Source organism: Papilio machaon, chromosome 7 (assembly GCF_912999745.1).
Source record: "Papilio machaon chromosome 7, ilPapMach1.1, whole genome shotgun sequence".
NCBI classification, from domain to species: Eukaryota; Metazoa; Arthropoda; class Insecta; order Lepidoptera; family Papilionidae; genus Papilio; species Papilio machaon.
The window spans coordinates 1,409,064-1,429,834 of NC_059992.1; the positions used below are offsets into that span (position 1 = coordinate 1,409,064).

Below are 20,771 nucleotides of genomic sequence, written 5' to 3' on the forward strand. Positions count from 1 at the left end.
TTTAAGAGGATTTAACGCATATAATAATAGAAGAATGAACGTTAACATATCGTAACTAGTTTTAACCGAGCGTCATTGAAATGGTTAAAAAAGTGATTAAAATTCAAAGCAAAAATTATCTGCCTGATAGTGACGACACACTCAATTACGCCTTTGGGAATAACGTGGAAAATATATATATCGATTTTATTGAGTATTGTTTTACTCAGATAATATATAGCTCAGGCGTCTGGTTTAATACTCCGAGATAAACTAATGTTATGTGTCAATAATTATTACGAATTATTTGATACGGTCAGGAACAATCATATTAATATGGATGGATGGATGAATGTTTGTTTGAAGGTATCTCCAGAACTGCTTAACGGATCTCGATGAAATTTGGTATAGATGTAGAAGTAGTCTGGAAGAAAAAGGCTACTTATTAGGATATTTTTTTGATTCCGCACGGACGGAGTCGCGGGCGACAGCTAGTACAACTACAGTCAAAATCTGTTATAACGACATCGAAGGGACTACTCATATTGAGTCGTAAAAACCGATAGTTGTAACAACCGGTGACAGGTATTAATAGGAAAGATATGTAATAACATTCAGCCAGGACCTTTGATTTTGGTCAATTTAACCGGTATGTTGTTCTAAACGATGTCGCTATAAACGGTTTTGACTGTATATACAATAGTCACAAGTACACCCCCCCCCCCCCCGGCCAATTTCAAAAGAGCAGTAGGTGTCTTGTTGTCATTTTCTATCCCTCAGAAGTTTTATTATATCCTAGCTATTACTCGCGACTCCGTCCGCGCGGAATAAAAAATAGAAAACGGGGTAAAAATTATCCTATGTCCGTTTCCTGGTTCTAAGCTACCTGCCCACCAATTTTCAGTCAAATCGATTCTTCTTGCCGAGCCGTTCTTGAGTTATAAATAGTGTAACTAACACGACTTTCTTTTATATATATAGATTTTCTGACAGACACAACCACGATAGCACCATCTCACGCACCGTTTTAGATAAATGTCGTACTGTATCATATTTATTTAGGAGTACATTTCACTTATTGTTATAATAACTTTATATATGAACGTATACAAATGAATATGTAATACGTAAAGAACATTTGCATTGCGCATTCAATTTGCATTAATAGTAAGTGGACTGCAAAATGAAGTAACGTTCGCACTGCCCAGAGCAAGGAGTTGCGGGCAAATGTAATTTGTTTGAGAATTTCTTTCCACATTATATCCTTTCATATACAAACATCTAGGTTTTGTTTATTGCTGTGTTATTTACACAATAGTATGGAGTGTAATGGCTTAGTATTTCATCTCTTATTCTATAAACCCTGGGACAACTTCCCTCTCTCATACTTTCTGTGAAAATGTATGAAGATATTATTTTTTTTTTCTTTATTTTTCAATTCTCTTTTATAATTCATCTATCTATATATATAAAAGAAAGTTGTGTTAGTTACACCATTTATAACTCAAGAACGGCTGAATCGATTTGACTGAAAATTGGTGGGCAGGTTGCTTAGAACCAGGAATTGGACATAGGATAACTTTTACCCCGTTTTCTATTTTTTATACCGCGCGGACGGAGTCGCGGGTAAAAGCTAGTCTATAATATTTACGTAAATAACAAACTTTTTACTGTTTGTATTTTTCCTAAGAAACAAAAGAAGAACGAATATTGAAGGTAAGCTGTGAACACATGGTCATCTTTTTCACTCTTCTTAAGTAAACTGAGATAGCAGTAATATGTTTCGGCTGTAAAACGTAACAATAAAATTATATTAAATCCTAATAAGTAACAAGTAGATAAAAATAATTGAAATATGTTACCTGGGTACTTCTTTAGCTGGACTGGACTGAGTCTCTTGATGACTGAACGATGCCATTTTTGTATCACTTCAAGTTTTTAATACTCATTTTAAATAATAAATTAAATTGCACTTATGTTTGTTTATTGCACTGAACATTTAATGATTTATAAGATAGTTGATGATATTTTCACTAAAGTTAATTCGACATCTTTATTTAGAATGTAGTTTCATTATTTTTTGTGGTAACATTACAAAACTTTTTGCACATTAAAATTTATAAAATTGAAGTGTCTGTAATATAAAAAACATATTTCACGAACTGTTTGTCCGGGTAGGTAATTTCCTCAATAGCTGGACCAATTTTGACGGGACTTTGACGGGAATATAGCTGATGCATGCGAACAAATTATTGTATACTTTTTATGTGTTCATGAAGTCGCAGGCGATCGTTAGTTATAAATAAAATTACTTAAGAAGTCATGTAATGCATATGTTTTGGCATTCAATAATATTTACTCGTAGTAATTATACGTGCGGCGATTGTGACGTCATTTCCACAAATTTGAATCAGATAAGTACTTATATTAAAGGTTTCATAAAGCAGTAAAACCGTATTCAAAACATTTGAAGTCTTCAATGTGAATATCTTAATGAAATAAGCATCATTAATAAACTCGTAAAGTGAATGTTCAAAGCTGCGCGTGCGAAGTGTTTTCACGACCAATAAAACGTTTTCCATTCAAACTCGTTAAAGTCGACGATTGCCTTGAGATTTATATGACAAGTTTATAGCAAATAGAGCCTCCGAATTGAGGAATTAATTTGGGAAGTTCTACGCTCGTGATTTAATCTTCGCTAAATATGTCGAGATATATTAGTTTGTAAGATTTGTAAGCTAGTCTTAAGTTGACAATTGATTGGTATATAATGTCCATTAAAATAGTTGAAATATTAGTATATTTCTTTGTCACTTTTTTAATCCCTTTATATTTGAATCTTGACTTCTTACTATCGAATAACATTGTTTTCGTTCTACTTTCACTTTTCAATGACAATTTATAATTACAAAAAAAAAATACTTAAAGCGAAACTTTGTAGCCTAGTTTTCATTTAAAGAATATAATGTTCATTTAGTGGAATTATATTTGCATTTGTAAAGTTGGCTATCTCATTGTTCATATTGTTCGTCGACTACAATCATACAGCCACAACTTTTGTAACGAAATGCTGCTGACAATTCTTAATGTACTCGGAAACTACGTTTATTTTTTATACCAAAAGGTGGCAAACTAGCAAATTGACCTGGATTCGCTGAAATAGCGAGGCAACCGTTACCCATAGACATCCGCAAATGCTGATGCGTTGCCAACTTTTAATCAACGGAGAATGGGACGCACAGAAAGAGGATATTTCCCCTTCCTATGCGTCCCCTCTTCCGCTAAATCCACTTCCTCTACCCATCCGTTCCTAATAAAAAAAGGGTGGGAAGGGAAAGAGGACTAAAATTAAGCCTTTTGCACCAATATTTTTTTAAAAAATCACTAAAAATTTTACTTATTATGAAACAAAACCCTTTGTGCCGTACACGACGGGTTCGGGTCCCGCGGCACAACCTGCCTTAGACTACGTATCGCAATGGTTGGCGTAAATATTGAAAATATATGAAGTGGCACTCACCTACTCGATGCCCCGTTCACCGCCTGCAGGTGCCTGGTCACTCTGTCGGTGTCAGTCGAGTCAAGTAAGTCACTGTCATACAGTCTAAGGGCGCCAGCAATGCTGCACTCCTGATGCACCCGATGCACCGCTTCCCGTAAGCGCCCTATAGACGCGTCCTTTACCGAACCGAACGCGGAACCGTAAACTTAGCGACCCTGTACGCTAAATAATAGACACGTCCGATGAGCTATCCAACTGCCGACCACTTTTTATGCTGACTCGATGCGCTCTGTCGACTCACTCCTTCCCCCACAAGCCCCCCGCAGGCCCCGCGCCCGTCCGTAGCGGAGAGGGATTTCCAACTACCCGCTTGTGCGGGAGAATAAAAATGAGTCGACCTACCTTCTCTAACAATTAAAACCGCCAAATTCAAAACTAGCGAACTACAGTGCAACTGTACCGAACAGTCCCCCGCCCCAGCCAGACGATATCTGGCTGCGTCTAAAACCGTAATTAGAAACCCAAAATTAAACAAGCTTGGGGAGAGTTGCCACTGCTCGCTTTACCACCAAGTGGCCTAATAAAATCTATGTAACCATCCAATTCGCTTTACCTGTTCCGCGAATAAATCCGTAATCCGTACCCGGTCGATCCGCAACCGTAAATGTTCCACCGACCGTATTTAAACAATGCATCCCTATGAACCCGAGTCCAAAACCGCGCGCGTGGTTACCTATTTACTCCGAAGAGAACCGACGCGAACCTGAGCGGTGGACAGTGAAACCGTACTAAGCGATGAGATGCATTGCGATGGAAAAGTGGAACGAATTATCGTTCCTGCGAAGATTTATTTATATGTGGTGTGGAGGAAGGGCGATCCTGATCACTTATCACCTGATGATCCGATCGACACGGTCGGCGACGCTCAAACCGAGGCCAGTCCAAGAAGTGGAGTGGCGAGCGAGCGCCGGCCGCACCAGGCTCCTTTGTCGCAGCTTGAGGGGCGCTACAAGAATCACGCGGCCCCCCGCCCGTGCTCACTGGTGAACCCTGAACACGTTGCCGTTCGTGGTTTGCCCTAAGCCGTGGTGGAGACCTAACATCACGGCGACCTGATGTCCGCTGCATAGCTCCAGACCACTGTTCCTCCGTATTTTTATTGTGAACAGGGGAAGTTACAAGTCCCCGAGTGTTTGGCGAGTGCGAGCCGTTGCGGTTCCCACACAGCAGGAGATGATGCCTACCTCCACACTGACCGCACGCACGAGTTGACCGGCAGTGCGAGACAAGGTGGTCCCCCAAGCAGCAATAACACCAAAACCGTTGGCGAGCAATACCGCGCCGAGCTTGCCAACGTAGTTCCCGGAACTTGGGGCAACCCGTAACACCGTGTCCTGTATCCCGACAATAACTGCAGTGAACGTCCTGTGCCTGTCGTACCGCTGCGTTAAACATTCGTGGCCTATTACGCGCCCAAACCGGTGGACGGTGTTCGTTACCCGCGGGCCTCGCTCTAGGAGCAACTACGGGAGGCCCCGAAGGGGGAGGGGGAACATTCTCCGATCGACGACACTCATCCTCCAGGAATAAAATTAGGTTGTCAAAGCTGGGAAGATGAGTGGCGGAGTCCCCGCCGTATTGCAGTTCAAATCTATGTTGTAAATCGTAAGGTAATTTGGAAAGAATTATGTGTAATAATAAAAACGACCACGTGGACACAGGTAAATCCAAACCCTTGAGACCGTTGACCGCTATTAACAAAGGATTTAGAAGTCGCGTGCGCAACGACTGCGTAACCGAAATCCTAGGTAGGCCTAGAATAGCAGCAACGTGACTATCCGCTAATCGCCGAACATTCTGATACCTACGATTGAGTAAGTCCCGGGCGATATCATAATTACCGTCAACAAGACCTAAATGTTGGACAAGGCCCTTGGCCTCTCCCGTTAACGACGCCAACAAATAGGCAAGCTTCTGAGCAGGGGTCAAATCCCTACGACTGTGAACAATGCTTTCAAATAAATTGTTAAAAGCAACCCAATGTTCCAAGTCACCGTTAAACTGTGGCAAATCGAGCAGCGGCAATCTACTCATGAGCGCTGGTGACGCCTCCGACTCCGCAGTAACGCGCGCGTCAGCAGCGCTTGACCCCTTAAGGCAACCTACAGCCTGAATAATTTGATCAGCCAGGTCGTCGGCCTGATCAATGTCAGCATTAATCTTCGCCATGGCATCCGCTTCTAAACCTAACTCTAGAATGCCACGGTACGCCGCATATAGATCCGCCATTTGATCGTCTAAAACCTGGTATCTAGCCATAAGGGCCTGCGCACGGTCCGGCCTAGAAATATTCAAAACCGCTGAGCCGAGCCATCTCAGCACACCTGTTATCCTAGCGGTATATTTTCCGGCCATAATTAATAAAGTTCAAAAATTTATAAATAAATAAAAATGAAGGTAGAAAATTATCGACGCTTCCAGAAACCGCTTACTACAAATGGTCGATAAAGGAAAAAATATATAAAAGGTGGGTAGATAATTCTCCCCTTAACCAAATGTATGAAACCCGTTACAAAGAATTACCTAATAAAAAAAAAACAAAACAAAAAAAAAACAACCGTAATGAAAACCGACCAACTTAAATTATCGACGGTAACATAAAAACTACCAAACTAAAAAAAAAAAAAAATACTAAATTATATTATGCACCGTAACATAAACTACAAAAAAAACCGTTACGTAAAAAAGCCCTAATTTAAATATACTAGAAAAAAACCGTGAAATTACTCAATTAAATAAAACTATTATGAAAGAACCCTAAATGAAATAATCTAAACTATAAGAAATCAACAAACGGAACCCTAATGGCCGATTAATATTACGTAGCAATCGTACAATAAAAAATGTAACGTAAACGACCCGATTAAAAACCTAATATTGTACGACGTAATATGTTATAATATTCTGTATTCCGTTGTATTCCGTTATATTCCGCGCGAGAAGGACGTTACAATATTTCGCCAAGCAATGCAAATACGTACCCGAAAAACACGTAACCCGAATATAACCACGCGGTTATAACCTACGTGTTAACCTAACCACGCTCTGCTACCATCGAATTGTGCCGTACACGACGGGTTCGGGTCCCGCGGCACAACCTGCCTTAGACTACGTATCACAAGGCCTGGCGTAAATATTGAAAATATATGAAGTGGCACTCACCTACTCGATGCCCCGTTCACCGCCTGCAGGTGCCTGGTCACTCTGTCGGTGTCAGTCGAGTCAAGTAAGTCACTGTCATACAGTCTAAGGGCGCCAGCAATGCTGCACTCCTGATGCACCCGATGCACCGCTTCCCGTAAGCGCCCTATAGACGCGTCCTTTACCGAACCGAACGCGGAACCGTAAACTTAGCGACCCTGTACGCTAAATAATAGACACGTCCGATGAGCTATCCAACTGCCGACCACTTTTTATGCTGACTCGATGCGCTCTGTCGACTCACTCCTTCCCCCACAAGCCCCCCGCAGGCCCCGCGCCCGTCCGTAGCGGAGAGGGATTTCCAACTACCCGCTTGTGCGGGAGAATAAAAATGAGTCGACCTACCTTCTCTAACAATTAAAACCGCCAAATTCAAAACTAGCGAACTACAGTGCAACTGTACCGAACACCCTTACATAATAAAACATATTATATTTAATATCAAATGTCGAAAAGGTTCAAGTAATCAGTAGTAAGAAACGTCGAAACGAAACAAAAACTCAATAAAACTTAGGATTCCGATAATTATACGATCGATATTCAATCTTTTATGTACAAAAAATAACAATATACAAAAGAAAACAGGAAACCAACGTAAATGTCTGACGTTTTTTAGTTAGTTTATAATTTTTTACAGTACATTAATAATATAGAGATAGAAAGTGTGACGCAAAGATGCTATCAAAAACTCTTAACGCCCGGGGAAATGGTTGCAACACTTTTTTTTGTGAAGAACAACGTCGCATGAGAACCGTCGCAGCTGATGGCAACGCTGAAGAGAACATTTTTATTTACAAAACAGTCTCATAATAACTATGAAACGGAATGGATGAAATAAATAAAATATTTTCGTTGGAGATATCAACGAGTGTTTTGATTTTATTATATTAACGGATCCGTTTTAAATTGACTTCTTCTTTAGTTGAGAAATAATATTCTGATTTTTCTTTACTTCACAGAGAATTTGTGAATTATGCTATCTATAGTTTAGACTTGGTAATTGCCACATGGAGCACAATCTATAGATACCTTACTTTAACTTAATTAATAATCACTAACTGCCGTAACCAACGATGAAGGTTTCCAAAATTCTCTTTTTTAAGCATATTATTATCTCTTTTTTGACAAAGTTAATGACTGGGATGACGATATTTTGGTCTCAGAAACCAACAGTTACGAAATTTAAGCGCCGTAGACGTTAAGAGTTGTTAAGGGTCACCCTTTGAGATTTGGCGACTGAACGCGACAGTTACTTCCTCATACTTGCTAATTTACTTCCAGCATAAAAACCTAAGAACGAGAGTTACGTTCATTTTAATTTCTAACGAGTAAGAACTCGTTAATGAATATAAAAACAAAACACGTTGTTTAACACACTAATGCAATTAATTTTAATTACTTTAAAAATTCCTTTACCATGTCAAGCCGGTGCGCCTCCGGGGACGGTCGTAATGCAGAAAGGGGAGGCGGGGGTGAATGAACACTGTTTTGTGAAGACGTTAAAAATTTATGGCCTCACTTTGCCTTGCGCTTTTATTGCCGGCGTCACTCTCTGTAACTCTGTGTAATAATTAAAGTGGGAACACGTCTCGTCTACCTACTGAATTATCTATATGGAAAATACACCTATTCCTATGAAATTTCCGCAAATTGAAATACACTAATGTCCTAAGTTTCTGTGGTTGAAATGAAACTTGCTTGTATATTACGAATAGGACTGAAGTTAAGATAAATGCTCCTGAATTTTTTTGGTCAGATCACGATCATGACTGGTATTAATGTTATTTTGTTTTTAATTTTGACATAATTTAAAGTGTAAATAACCTTTAACGTAGACTGAGACTACAATTGTACTTTATTCTTTATTTCTCCATCACTTAATTTAGATAAACGAAGCTAATTTTCTTAAACCGTTTTACCGTAGCTTAAATACTAAGTAATTTACTTAAAATTCATTTTCTTTCAATAGGAGGCAGGATTTAGCCGAGAGGGTATTGGTTTGGCGCCTATCCAAAAGCGACCACTTTAAGACTTAGTTTTTAAAGGAGAACGAGCCATTGAGAGTACAATATAAATAGCCTCTAAAGATCTAATTACGTTGAAATAACACACAGTTACAATAAACAAATTGAAAAGACACCTAAAAGTTACACGTTAAATAGTTCCATCGCAATGTAGTCTTCTTTCTACTTTATGTTTAAGGTTTTAATTTTAATATTAAAGGCAGCTTTAAAGAGCAAAGGCCATAGAGATTTTTTGTATCGTGAGAAATCTTCAAAAATATACCCTGCCTTTTCGTTATGTGAGATTTCTACCCACTTAAACCCCCTCGGCGGTCATTCTCAAGTGCGAATGCGAGGTTCTCGGGTTCCAATGCAACGCACCGAGACAAGACCACAGAGACCTAGGAGACACACAAAATATTGATTTAAAAAATCTCTTCAATAAAATAATTTTAGTACCCGATTTTCCAAAATCCCATTTAAAATTCATACTTTAATAAGAAACCTATACATGCAAATAGACGTCCATACTAAGTAGCTTGCGATATAAAATTTTTACGATAGAAATCATCGGATTAAAATGTCCATTCGTTGCAATCGATTAACACTCGTAATAAGTTCAAAATGGAACCCAAAAGAACCTACTCCAGGTTTTGATATTTTGACAGCTTCTCCCCATTCCTCACTTAATTCATAAATTAATTAAAGTCTCGCGGGCCGCGGAGACAAAGTTGGTCGTCATTTGTAATGATAAGCAGGCTTCATTAGGATTCACCCCGGTGCCCCGGCGTCCCGGCGACCCAGCACCCCGGCGTCCTCCGACCCGGCCTAACGAATGGGTCACTACAGATTTATCTGTCTAATACCTTATTTAGCTAATTGTCTACAACATCCGAACACGCTTCGGGCTACGGAAACCGTTTTCCGTTTAAAATCTGTCGGTCTTTTAAGATAATAACGACCCTATTAAATTCCAATTTATAAGACTGTATATTGGTAAATAGTCGAAGATTCAATTTCAAATTAATTTGTATTGTGTTTTCGTTTCTTAGATCCTTCATTAAATATTTGCGAAATGTAAATATAATTTTGAAATACTTTTAATATCTCGAAGCCGATCTTAGATTAGAAATTGTAAATAAATTAAATGAGACACGACATAATTCAATTTTTAATTTAAATTCATATTAATAAAAACCGATTCGAGGTTTTTACATAACTACTTATGTGTAATATATAGGTTACGAGCACCTCAAAGAAGCAAAGCATCCTTTAATAATGAGATTGTTTGACGCATAAACCCACACAGCGCTGCCTCACAATACCCTCTAAAATTATTTCCGCATACGCCCGCATGAAAATCTCTATACCTCTTTGTTGTTAAATTCTAGATTAATTAACTTATTAAAATTTCCCTTACAGTCAATATGGGTTGATAAGAAAGATTTTGGGGAAGGCCTATGCTCAGCAGTGGGCGTTACGTGGCTGAAAAGAAGAAGAAAAAGGAAGGATTTCATTGCTTAAAACTTTTTCACGACTTCTTTTTACGAAGTGTTAAAGCAACGCACGAACCTGTATTTGTACAGGACATTTTTCTAGATATTAACACAATACCGACGTCCCCCGACACAAACGCGCACAATAAACAGCATCGGTCGCACCAGGAGGCCATAAGTCGCGTGTGCAATAAACTCGATAGCCCGACAACATACGCTAATGAAATTTATAATCCATATAAAACCGTGGAGCGAAACTGTTGTTTTATAAAGTGTAATAATCATAAAACCCACCGCTGTCAGGCGTGCATACGTTCGCTCTAATCGTGCGTACGTCTATGGCGCCTAAGAGGGCGCCACTGTTACTTTATAGGCCCAAAACAGAAATAGAAACGACAAATGTAGTAAGAATCGGTGGGGAAAGTTGGAAACTGGAAAATTTATTCGCTGTATTAAGTTATTAATAATTATATCGGGAAAAGTCCATGGCACGAATTCGTTTCTGCCTTGTTTTCTCTGCTTAGACATAGACTGAGGGATTAAAAGGAAATAAATATATTTTAATAATTATTAAGATTTAGAGCTTAAATTAATGATAACTTTTTACGAACAGTTTGCAAAACAAACGCCAAACGATAAAATCAATTCAAATTGTTTAACCAGTCTGAATTGTTTCCATTCTTCTGTAATGTTCAAAGCTATGAAATCATCATAATCATTTGAAAATATAAATTTACTAACTTTCTGATGTGACTCCATCCGCTTGGTATTAAAAAAACGTAATAAGAACCATTGAGCCGTTTCGGAGCCACCTTCAAACGTCCATCTAAACAATCGCATTTATAATATTTTAAGTAAGATTAATCCTTTCATTAACGATTTGAATAAACAAATGATCGGAAGTGTAAAGTGGAAATGGTTATTTAGCAGCGCAGCAGCTGCGGGTATGCGGAAAATCCGTCGATTTCCCTCGGTTTTGCATTACCTATCAATGAATGCACGCCTTATTGGAGATTCTGAGCTCTACAACTTTTGCAATTACTGTAATTATTGTTGCTTTTGAAAACGTGTAATTTTAAGATATTGAAATTAAGGAAATAAGAAAAGAAAAAAAAATGTGTTTGATGTAAATCTTGTATTTAGAAGTCTAAAGGTGAATATACACTAGAGCATTTTCTCAAACATTTCTATGTAATGTAAAGTTTTAACGAATAATATGATACAGGTAAAAGCATAGTTTCCAATATAAAGGTAGAGGAAGACCAAAAAAAAGTATGGATGGATTGTGTGAAAGAGGATATGCGTAAGAAGGGGGTAAATTCAGATATGACGGCTGATAGAGATGTATGGAGGAGTAGTACATACTGTGCCGAGGGTCGGCACAGTATGTACTACTCCTCCATAGGGATATCCATCCATATCCATAGGGATAAGGGCAGGTTGATGATGATGAAAAGCATAGTTTCCAAAGCACGTCTGGTTTGTGAAAGGGTGATACACAATAACATATCATAGAGCGGCTCGTTGTTTTGTTACAAGTAAATGCTCTAGTCTATACCCACCTTAAACGAAGTTTGAAATTTGAGACATAATTAAAATCGAGATTTTGATCTTAGAAACCCACGATTAGAAATTAACTGACATTTAACTGAGAATGAGAAGAGATTACACGCATAAGAAATTTGCAATAACTAGCAGACGTTGATATATTTTGAAAAAATACCTTAATCAATTAAAACCTTCGTCTATTAATTTTTTTAAGAAAATGAAAATATTTTTTTAATTTCAAAAAGATAAAAATTTACTTGATAAAGATACATTTCAAAAGCATTATCAACTTTCGCTTTTGCATGAAAAATTTAATGATAGAAGTTTTATACACTTAAGCAGTGTCGAAAAATGCGTTATTTTTTAGAAAAGTCTCAACTCGGAAGAAAATAAACTTGTAGTTTTTCGGATTAACTCTTTTGTGTCTGGTCTCTTTGTCTGTTTTGGGACGAGGCTCTTTATGCGATATGCTACCGTTCACAAAGGATGTTTCACTAAACATCTTAGTCTGCAACAAGCCTACAGTTGAAAAACTTAAAAATCACTATGAAATGCTATACAAGTTAATTCTAGAAGCAAGTTTTTACTTTAACAATCTGTAATTTTATTTGAATTTGGCTATACAGATTGGTTTGATTAATTTCAAATGTTTTTGAAAGACTAACCTTAGGTTTCTGAGACCAAAATATTCGTATAACATAACATATTGTTCACTCTTTTTTATCAAACACAATGACAGGGATAACGATATATTTTATGTAGAGATTTTGATCCCACGATGAATAAAGCGATTAATAATATTCTACCAATTTTAACTTCACTATATAATATTTGATTAAGTAACTAGTAACCTTTTACCATACATAAATATATACTATACTACCGTTTAAATTGATTTGCAAACTATTTACTTTACAGATTACTAAGCTAGGAAATGATCATAGAGAAATAGAGTGATGATTAAAGTATGTCTATAATATTCATTCACATTTTCCCGAGAATTTATTTATGCATTTTCTCTTTAGAATCCAACGTTTATAAAGAGTAAAGTGACTTGTATGCTAGTTACTCTATGCTTCTTAGCTACGAAACTTACCTCAAACAACCTTAAGAATCTGAGATAATTTAATATCTCATTAAAAATATTTACTTCTACTCTTGTTGTTCTATATTTGTGACTACATCTGTGGCGAGAGATTGTGTAATTACAATATTACGTTTTAAACGAAAAACTTATGTCGTATTCTCAGCTTTCTTATTTTCTTTGAAGTCCTGAGATAACAATTTGTTTTGTGTAGATGTTTGGGTAATGGAAACCGACAGTAAAGAAACATTAATACAAAGGAATAAACACAAAAGACAGTGTTTGTCTAACTTGAACCTGACAGTTTGTTTAAACGCAAGGACAGATGTAATGCTGAATGTTAACTCGTCTTGATCTTGTATGAACATGTTATGAACATTACGTAAAGTAAACATATTTATATACATAAACATATATTTTTTTATATTACGAGGTGGCAAATGAGCAAGCGGCCACAAGAATTCGCCGAAATGGCGAAGCGACCGCTGCCCATAGGCATTCGCAATTGCATATGCAAATCCCCCAATCGACGAAGGAGGAGACGCACAAAAAGAGAATATTTAACCTTCCTATGCATTTCCTCCTCCAACGAATCCACCTCTCCTTTCCTTATAAGAAAAGGGGTGGGAAGGAAAAGAGGACTAAAATTAGGCCTCCGGCACCACACTCATCAGACGAAAAGCGGAATGACTTCCACTTCACGTCTGTCTTCTGTGTGGTGGTGGTATTTCACCGGGCAAGCCGACCAATTTGTGCAACAGATGTTGTTGCTGGCGTCTACCACTGTTAAATATCTTTATGTATACTAAGAAATAAGTGAACTGTGTATAAATGTCTAAAAAAACTAGTCACCATTTTCACTATTTCCACATTTATAATTTTAATAACTTCTTTAGTATGACTGACATTATTAAGTTAATTTAAGAATTTCCTTCTCAACATTTATCGTTGACTTTTAAATCGAAAATGTTGCATCGTCACCATTTCTTCATTTATTATTTCAACGCCCCAACAACTGAACCATATCTTTCTCGATTTTCGTCAAAACGATTTCCTTAATAATTTATGATTTGTTTTAAATTCTGATAAAGAATTAAATAGCATTATTTTTAAGATAAGATGTTCATTATACTTGTCTGAGAGAGCTATTCTCAGAGGTTAGTATTTTTAGCTGAACTATTAAAAACGATGGTCTTGTATTTATGTGTTTTCTCACCTTGTGTTTCCACTGCTAACATACTTGTATAAAAAATTGTAATCAGTAAACATTATGTTTTTGTAGTCACACTCGAATTCTGGGTAAGGTAGAGGTCGAGATTTTAAGTTCACTTGTCTATTTTATTTTTTTATTTTTTGGCGTAAATTTGTTTAAATAGATATTTTCGCATATTTAATTTTTTATTTTAAAAATCATTATGTAAACGCAATTACGACCAGGTTGTAATATTGCATACAATTTATGAATTAAAATGCCTGTAATTTTCTCCCGACAATTTGATATTTTTCTTTCACAAAATTTTGTAATTTAATGTTAAAATTTATAAAACTAAATTAATATTAAAATGTAACCATACTATGATAAACTTCTCTATTAACTATCATTACCAAGAAATCGAGACAATTTTGTAAAATTAAATTAATTTTAAATCTAAAAAATTGATCGACTTTAGTGAAAATATCACGAACCTTATTGAATTATGGATAAGTTCACTTTAAAAATATATTATTTAACACTTCACAGTACACGTGCACTGTATATGACGTCGGAACATACGCGGGGCACACGTCCGTCGCCCACCGCATCGGACGGGCTACTAACCGTGCTGAAGTTCTGATACACGCTATATCTAGTTCTAGTGCATTTTGTACCCTTCACGCTGCCTCCCGCCTACCCGGTAGGCTCGTCTCGTCTCGCTGAAAAATTTAAATTTGCTGAAACGATTCCAGTTTCAGCAATTTTCTATAAATTTATATTATTTGACCATAATAATTCAGATGAAATGAAACTTTTGGTTGCATATTAAGATTTTATACGTTTTGTTAATTACTGGACTAATTCAGATGAACGTAAATAATTCTGTTTTTTTATTTTTTAAAGTTAATAAAATCCATCAATATTTATATGGTGATGATATTAGAAGATGATTTTTAGCCGACTTCAAAAAGAAGGAGGTTATCAATTCGACTGTATTTTTTTTTTTTTTATGTGTGTTACCGCGAAACTCCGCCCCTGGTGGCCCGATTTTGATGAAAAATATTTTAATCGAAAGGAAGTGCTTGCAGGTGGGTCCCATTTTTTTGTTTTTTTTTTTAAATAACTAGAAGACTAGTAGATTTTGAATAGGCTTCGGCCTAAGTAGGGACATAAACGTAAGTATGTCTAATACATCTCAAATATAAAATTTCATCTATTTACTTCGGCCGACACCGACTGCGAAATAACAATAATTATACAATATAGACATGTTACAAGAAAGAAGAGAACTTTCTTTAGAGTTTAGAGACACGCAAAATACGCGCTTGTCGTGGAGTTGCGGAAAACTGAGCCCCTACTACTAACTACTAGAGTTTAGAGAGTTTTCATGACATTATTTTGTTTCTTTTTAGTGCATTTTGTTTGAAATTGTTTTTTTATGTTACTTTTGAGTGCATTTTGTTTGAAATTCGTTTTTTTAGGTTACTTTTGAGTGCATTTTGTTTGAGATTGTTTTTTTTTGAAGTCGGCTATTTTTAGATATATGTATATGTATAAGTGTATTTTATATAAGAAAACCATGTTTTCCTAGAAGTTACAATGTAGATTAAAAATTAAGCAATTTAATTATAATTAATAATATAAAAATGTAACATAAGATATTTATATGTATATTATTTAATTAAATATATAAAGCTGTAAAGCGCATTTAAAACTAATTACGTGCTCTGCTTTAGCAAACATTTTGTGTAATCTCGCGGCTAACATTTGGATGTGTTCCAGTGGGTGCCGCGGCGGCCGGTCGGAGTAAATCTCTCTGAGATGTTGGTCTTGCTCTACTCTACCAACCTCACACACACCACCTAATTAACTACTTGCATATATTTACTACATCTTACAAATATTATAAATCCGAATGTTTGGATGGATGGATCAATATTTGTTTGAAGGTATTTCAAGAATGGCTGCATGGATATCGCCGAAAGTTGGCAAAGATGTAGGACATATTCTGGGAGAGATACTAATTAAGTATTTTTTAATTCCGCGCGGTCGAAGTCGCGGGCAACATCTAGTATAAAATATATCTAAATCTACCAAAGTTACTGGTATATTTCAAAAATGTATTAAATTGTATAGACATCCTCCTTAGTAACTCCGCTTTGGGTTAAACTTGTATATAGATACACTTAGTAGTTTTTTAGTTTATCGCGAGAGAAAAAAATCTTTGATTCGATTCGTCTATGAATAGTTGTTTGTTCTATTCATTTTAAAGTCATTTTGAACAGCAAAATATATATATATATATAATAGATTTTCTCTAATGAACTGACTTCGAAAATATCGTACCTTCACATTAATAACGTTACATCGACAATTTAGAATAAAATATCAGTTTAAGGATTGACATTTTGAGCACGTATCAAACATGTTCGGTCATATTCTGACGACGTTTTACAATTTATATTGAATGTTAAATATGAAGATATATTTTGAAGAATTGTAAGAACACATTTATTTCTGTAACGTTAAAAACGACGAAGTACGCATGGGGCCTCGAGTAATTCAAGAGTAGAGTGAATAGGCATTTACAAAGATAGCGCATAACATCTTTAGACCACATCATCACTTCATCGGGTGGGATCGTGGTCAAGCGCTAGCTTATTCAATATAACCTATTAATTTAGTATAGATGTAAAATTAGCCGTCGTCAGCTAATATATGTCTCCAGCGGGAGAATGAGAGCGTACCCAAGTTAGGGGAGACCACAGTCAACCACACCAGTGCGACTTGGTTGTATTTACATAAGATTTTCTTCGCTTTCAGATATGTGCTGGTTGAATTACGATGTTCTCCTTCACCATAAGAACATTGGATAAATCTAAACACGAAATGCGAACCTGTGGATTTCAGTTCGGTTTGGTCAATCGCTTTAGAACTGCGGCACCAACACTCACATAATTTACATAATTTATATTAAAAATGGTAAAATATAGACAATTAAAAATTTCATTGCAGGTTTTTCCAGACACTATGTACGATATTTAAAAACAAACAGATATTAGTCGCCTGTTTGAAAAAGTTTAACTAGAGATTAAATTAAATTTATTTTTCATAAACTAGGCATAAAAGCGTAAAAGAAAACAAAATTACATTTCTTGGCTGCCAGTAGGGCGAAGTTATTAGAACCGCGAGATTTTGCAACAAACAATTATCTTTCTTAATTAAAGAGAACAAGTTGACCTGACGTCTGGGAAACTCATTTGCAATACCTTTACCTGACGCTTTATAATTCTAATTGTTTTAAAAGGTTACTGAAATTTCATCAAAGCTTTGAACTAAGTGAAATAGAATAAAATAATAAGGACTGTAAGTTCATTACAGCTTTCATCTTTGTTCATCAAAAAGTATAAAATTTTCCTATATTAATGGCGTTTTTTCAAATTATTACTTCTCTAATACGGAAAGTATTTATCGGCTTAAATATTAGAATATCGGTATATTGAATTGCGCTAACTTCGTTAGTAATAACTACAAACTATTTGCATATTTCCTTAAATAATTTGAATAGCTTTAACACAGTTGGATTCTATCGACATTATTGAATAGCAAATTATTGTGTTTTGTTGGCAGGTAAATGACGTCACAAAGCGAATGCGGCGCTGTAAAGCAGCGCGTGTCTAATTGGAAAGCGCTCAAGTATTTCTAAAATCTATTCACTGTGTCGCAAAAGGCCTTTATGTTTGTTTTAATATTGTGTATTTTCATTTCGAATGTACAGAGTAGAAGAGAAGTTATCGGACTAATGAGACTACTGATTTATAATGGCAGCATCTTTACGTTATTTTATTCTGCTTCTACTCGTATATTGCGGATAAAATGTTATGCTGCGATTATAAAAATGTAGGTTATAAATATTATTACTTCTTAGCTGAAAAACAGATTATTTCAGTAGCCGAAAAAGAAAAAAGTTCTCGTCCAACAAACATATAAAATATCCACAATTTAAAAAAAGAACATGATAATATTTATGCATATTACGTTTTTTTTTTTTTATTTCAAGAGGCAAACGAGCAAACGGCAACCGTTAACTTCTAGAGATTTCTATCTTGCTTACAACGAGAAAATATTACGATTCTAATTTGATTCATAGTTGAATAATAAATACATCTAATCGCCCCTTTCTTATACACAACTTAAAGAAATTGTAAGTAACAAAAATGTCTGGGACCCCATTTCTGCACCCCTCGAATACACAAATATCAATGGTGCATTAAACTCACTTAAATTTATTTGTCTTATAATATTTACCTGCCCAGTGACCCGTTTAATTCGAACCCCAGTCCTTTGGGACGTGACCTCTGCCGATGCACCGCCACGTCACATCAAACAATTGTGATTTTATTACTCTAATTTATTTAACCTTAATTGTATTATAGACTTTAAGTCTTGAGTGATAAAAGCTAAATCATTTTGTACTAGAATGCATGGTTACTAAATGAAAAGTTACAAAATAAAATATGCTCTAACGCCTTGTGATAAAGTTCAGTTTCGGTAGGTATAACTTTGCAAAAGGGTGAGCACTAGAAAATGCAATATGCATTCTCAAATGTCTTTAGGTGGATTAGAAAATCAAATCTTTATTTTTGTTTCAATTGATAAGTTGTTATTATAGATACTTTTAAAGGTTGATACTTGTCACATGAAAGGGTTAAGTATTCGTTTTAAATTAGGCAACTGATCGTATAGCGAATAATAGCTTTTCGCTGAGAATACTGAAATAATTACATCCTACTACATAGGAATAGATTAAATGTAAGTTGGTTGATAATTTATCAATTTCTGAACATCTGAGTGTTAAATCCATTAAAAAGTATGAATAAAATCGTTAAATTTCCGAAAGACATAAATCCTACACGTCTAAAAACACATTTAAATAACGAAGCTTCAAAAATTCTGATTAAGTGGGGATTATATTTTTCAACAGAGCACCTTTAGACACTGACAGGGATGAACTCGTGTGACGTAAGACCGGCTGCTTGTCTCCTGTCCGTTCCCATCATATCCCTAGTCCCCGCACCCAGTTAATTGACTCTCCCATTTTAGGGATTGCTGGATTAGCGGGAAATTGCGAAAAACATTCGGGATTTTGTCCCGTCCCTTTTCATCCCGGCGGTGTACGCAAACGCTTTTAAAACATCCTCTTTTATAGGCGGCGAGATATTTTCAAAAGGACAGATAATGAATGTAGTCGTAAAACAAAAGAGGTATTTTTAATACAACTTTTATCTTTGCTCGTAGCAAAAATTGCTCATACAATTTATTTTTAAAATACGAATTAATTTTTAATACTCATTCTATAAGCACTGATAGAGAAAAAGCATTGCACCAAATACAATTATTCATTAAACATATAAAATCCTAGCTATAGATAAAACAGTAGTTTGAAACTCTATTTTCGTTCAACTTTTTTTTTTAATTAAAAAAATATAATATTACCGTAATTGCTTCCAGAATAGTAGTTAGATTCCACTGGTATTGAGGATAATTGAAGCCATTGGTCAAAAGTTACGTAACGATTATGGCTATATGAAAAAGATAGACTCATCCTTTATAATATTTCCAACAATATCTTTCCTGTTACGATTAAAAGATGGGATAACGTTTTATGCCCTAAGGCGAGGTTATCATTTCCAAACTTTTATGCTAAGTTGCTATTTAAAAGGGTTTGGAATGAGCGCCTTAAAGCGGACTAAAACCCGCTGAAATTTTAAAACCAGCACTGTCAGTAATCATCAATCGTAAAAATAAACCGAGATTATAATCTGGCAACTATAAAAGAAAAGAAATATTAAAGAAAAACGAAAATGAAACACTTACCGTTGGTTTCTGAGACCGAAATATTAATTTAAAACAGACATAACAATATGTTTAAAACGGGGATTTTGGTCTTAGAAACCTACGGTTAAATATTTAACTAAAGAAAAGAAATAAAAAAGATAGACGTTGTTTCTCAAATTAACTATTTGCATAACACTGAATGTAACTTAATATTTTATTTCTTTTCAACACACCATAAGAATTATTCTGTTTTCAGAATATGCAGTCGAAAATTAAATTCAAAATACTCGTACATTATGAAATTTTGTTTGTAATTTTTATAAAAGATTTTAGTATTGAAGCATTGGGAATTTGCTTTATCATCAATCAATTAACATCCTGTCAAACTGGAAGTGGAAATAAAGACGGATCGCTTTGAACACATTCTAATCCTGATGCATTAGAAAATATTATTGAATACGACAAACCAATATTACAAATCTTTTATTGATATTGTTTTAAGGAAATTTGATACATTATCTTTCATTCTGTGTCTGTGTCTGAAAACATGATCGGTTCACTAGTACGATACTAACCTGTAGGCCTTTTTTATCAAGGGGGAAATCTTCAAAAAAATACCCTGCCTTTTCAGGGCTAAGACAGAGTTATGTGAGATTCCTACTCACTAAAACCCCCTCGGTGACCATCCTCAAGTGCAACAGCGAGGGTATCCAATGGAACGCACCGTGACCCTCTACCTTCAAACAATTGGCAACACGGGACCACGCCATGTTGCCATCTTTCCAGGATGCTAACCGTACGCCTAGCACAAATATTTGTGACAATCGCCTTCGTATCGTGATCGTCAATTATGTAAAAATTAGTA

General features: G+C 35.8%; 1 long non-coding RNA gene across 1 annotated transcript; it reads right to left on the bottom strand.

Moving 5' to 3' along the window:
• Positions 1 to 6,844: 6,844 nt before the first annotated feature.
• LOC123721154 lies at positions 6,845 to 19,828 on the bottom strand. The gene is made up of 3 exons (XR_006756159.1): positions 19,819 to 19,828; positions 17,013 to 17,017; positions 6,845 to 7,087 (listed from the first exon to the last, which is right to left on the bottom strand). It is a non-coding gene; the product is annotated as an uncharacterized LOC123721154 (long non-coding RNA).
• Between the last annotated feature and the right edge of the window lie 943 nt (positions 19,829 to 20,771).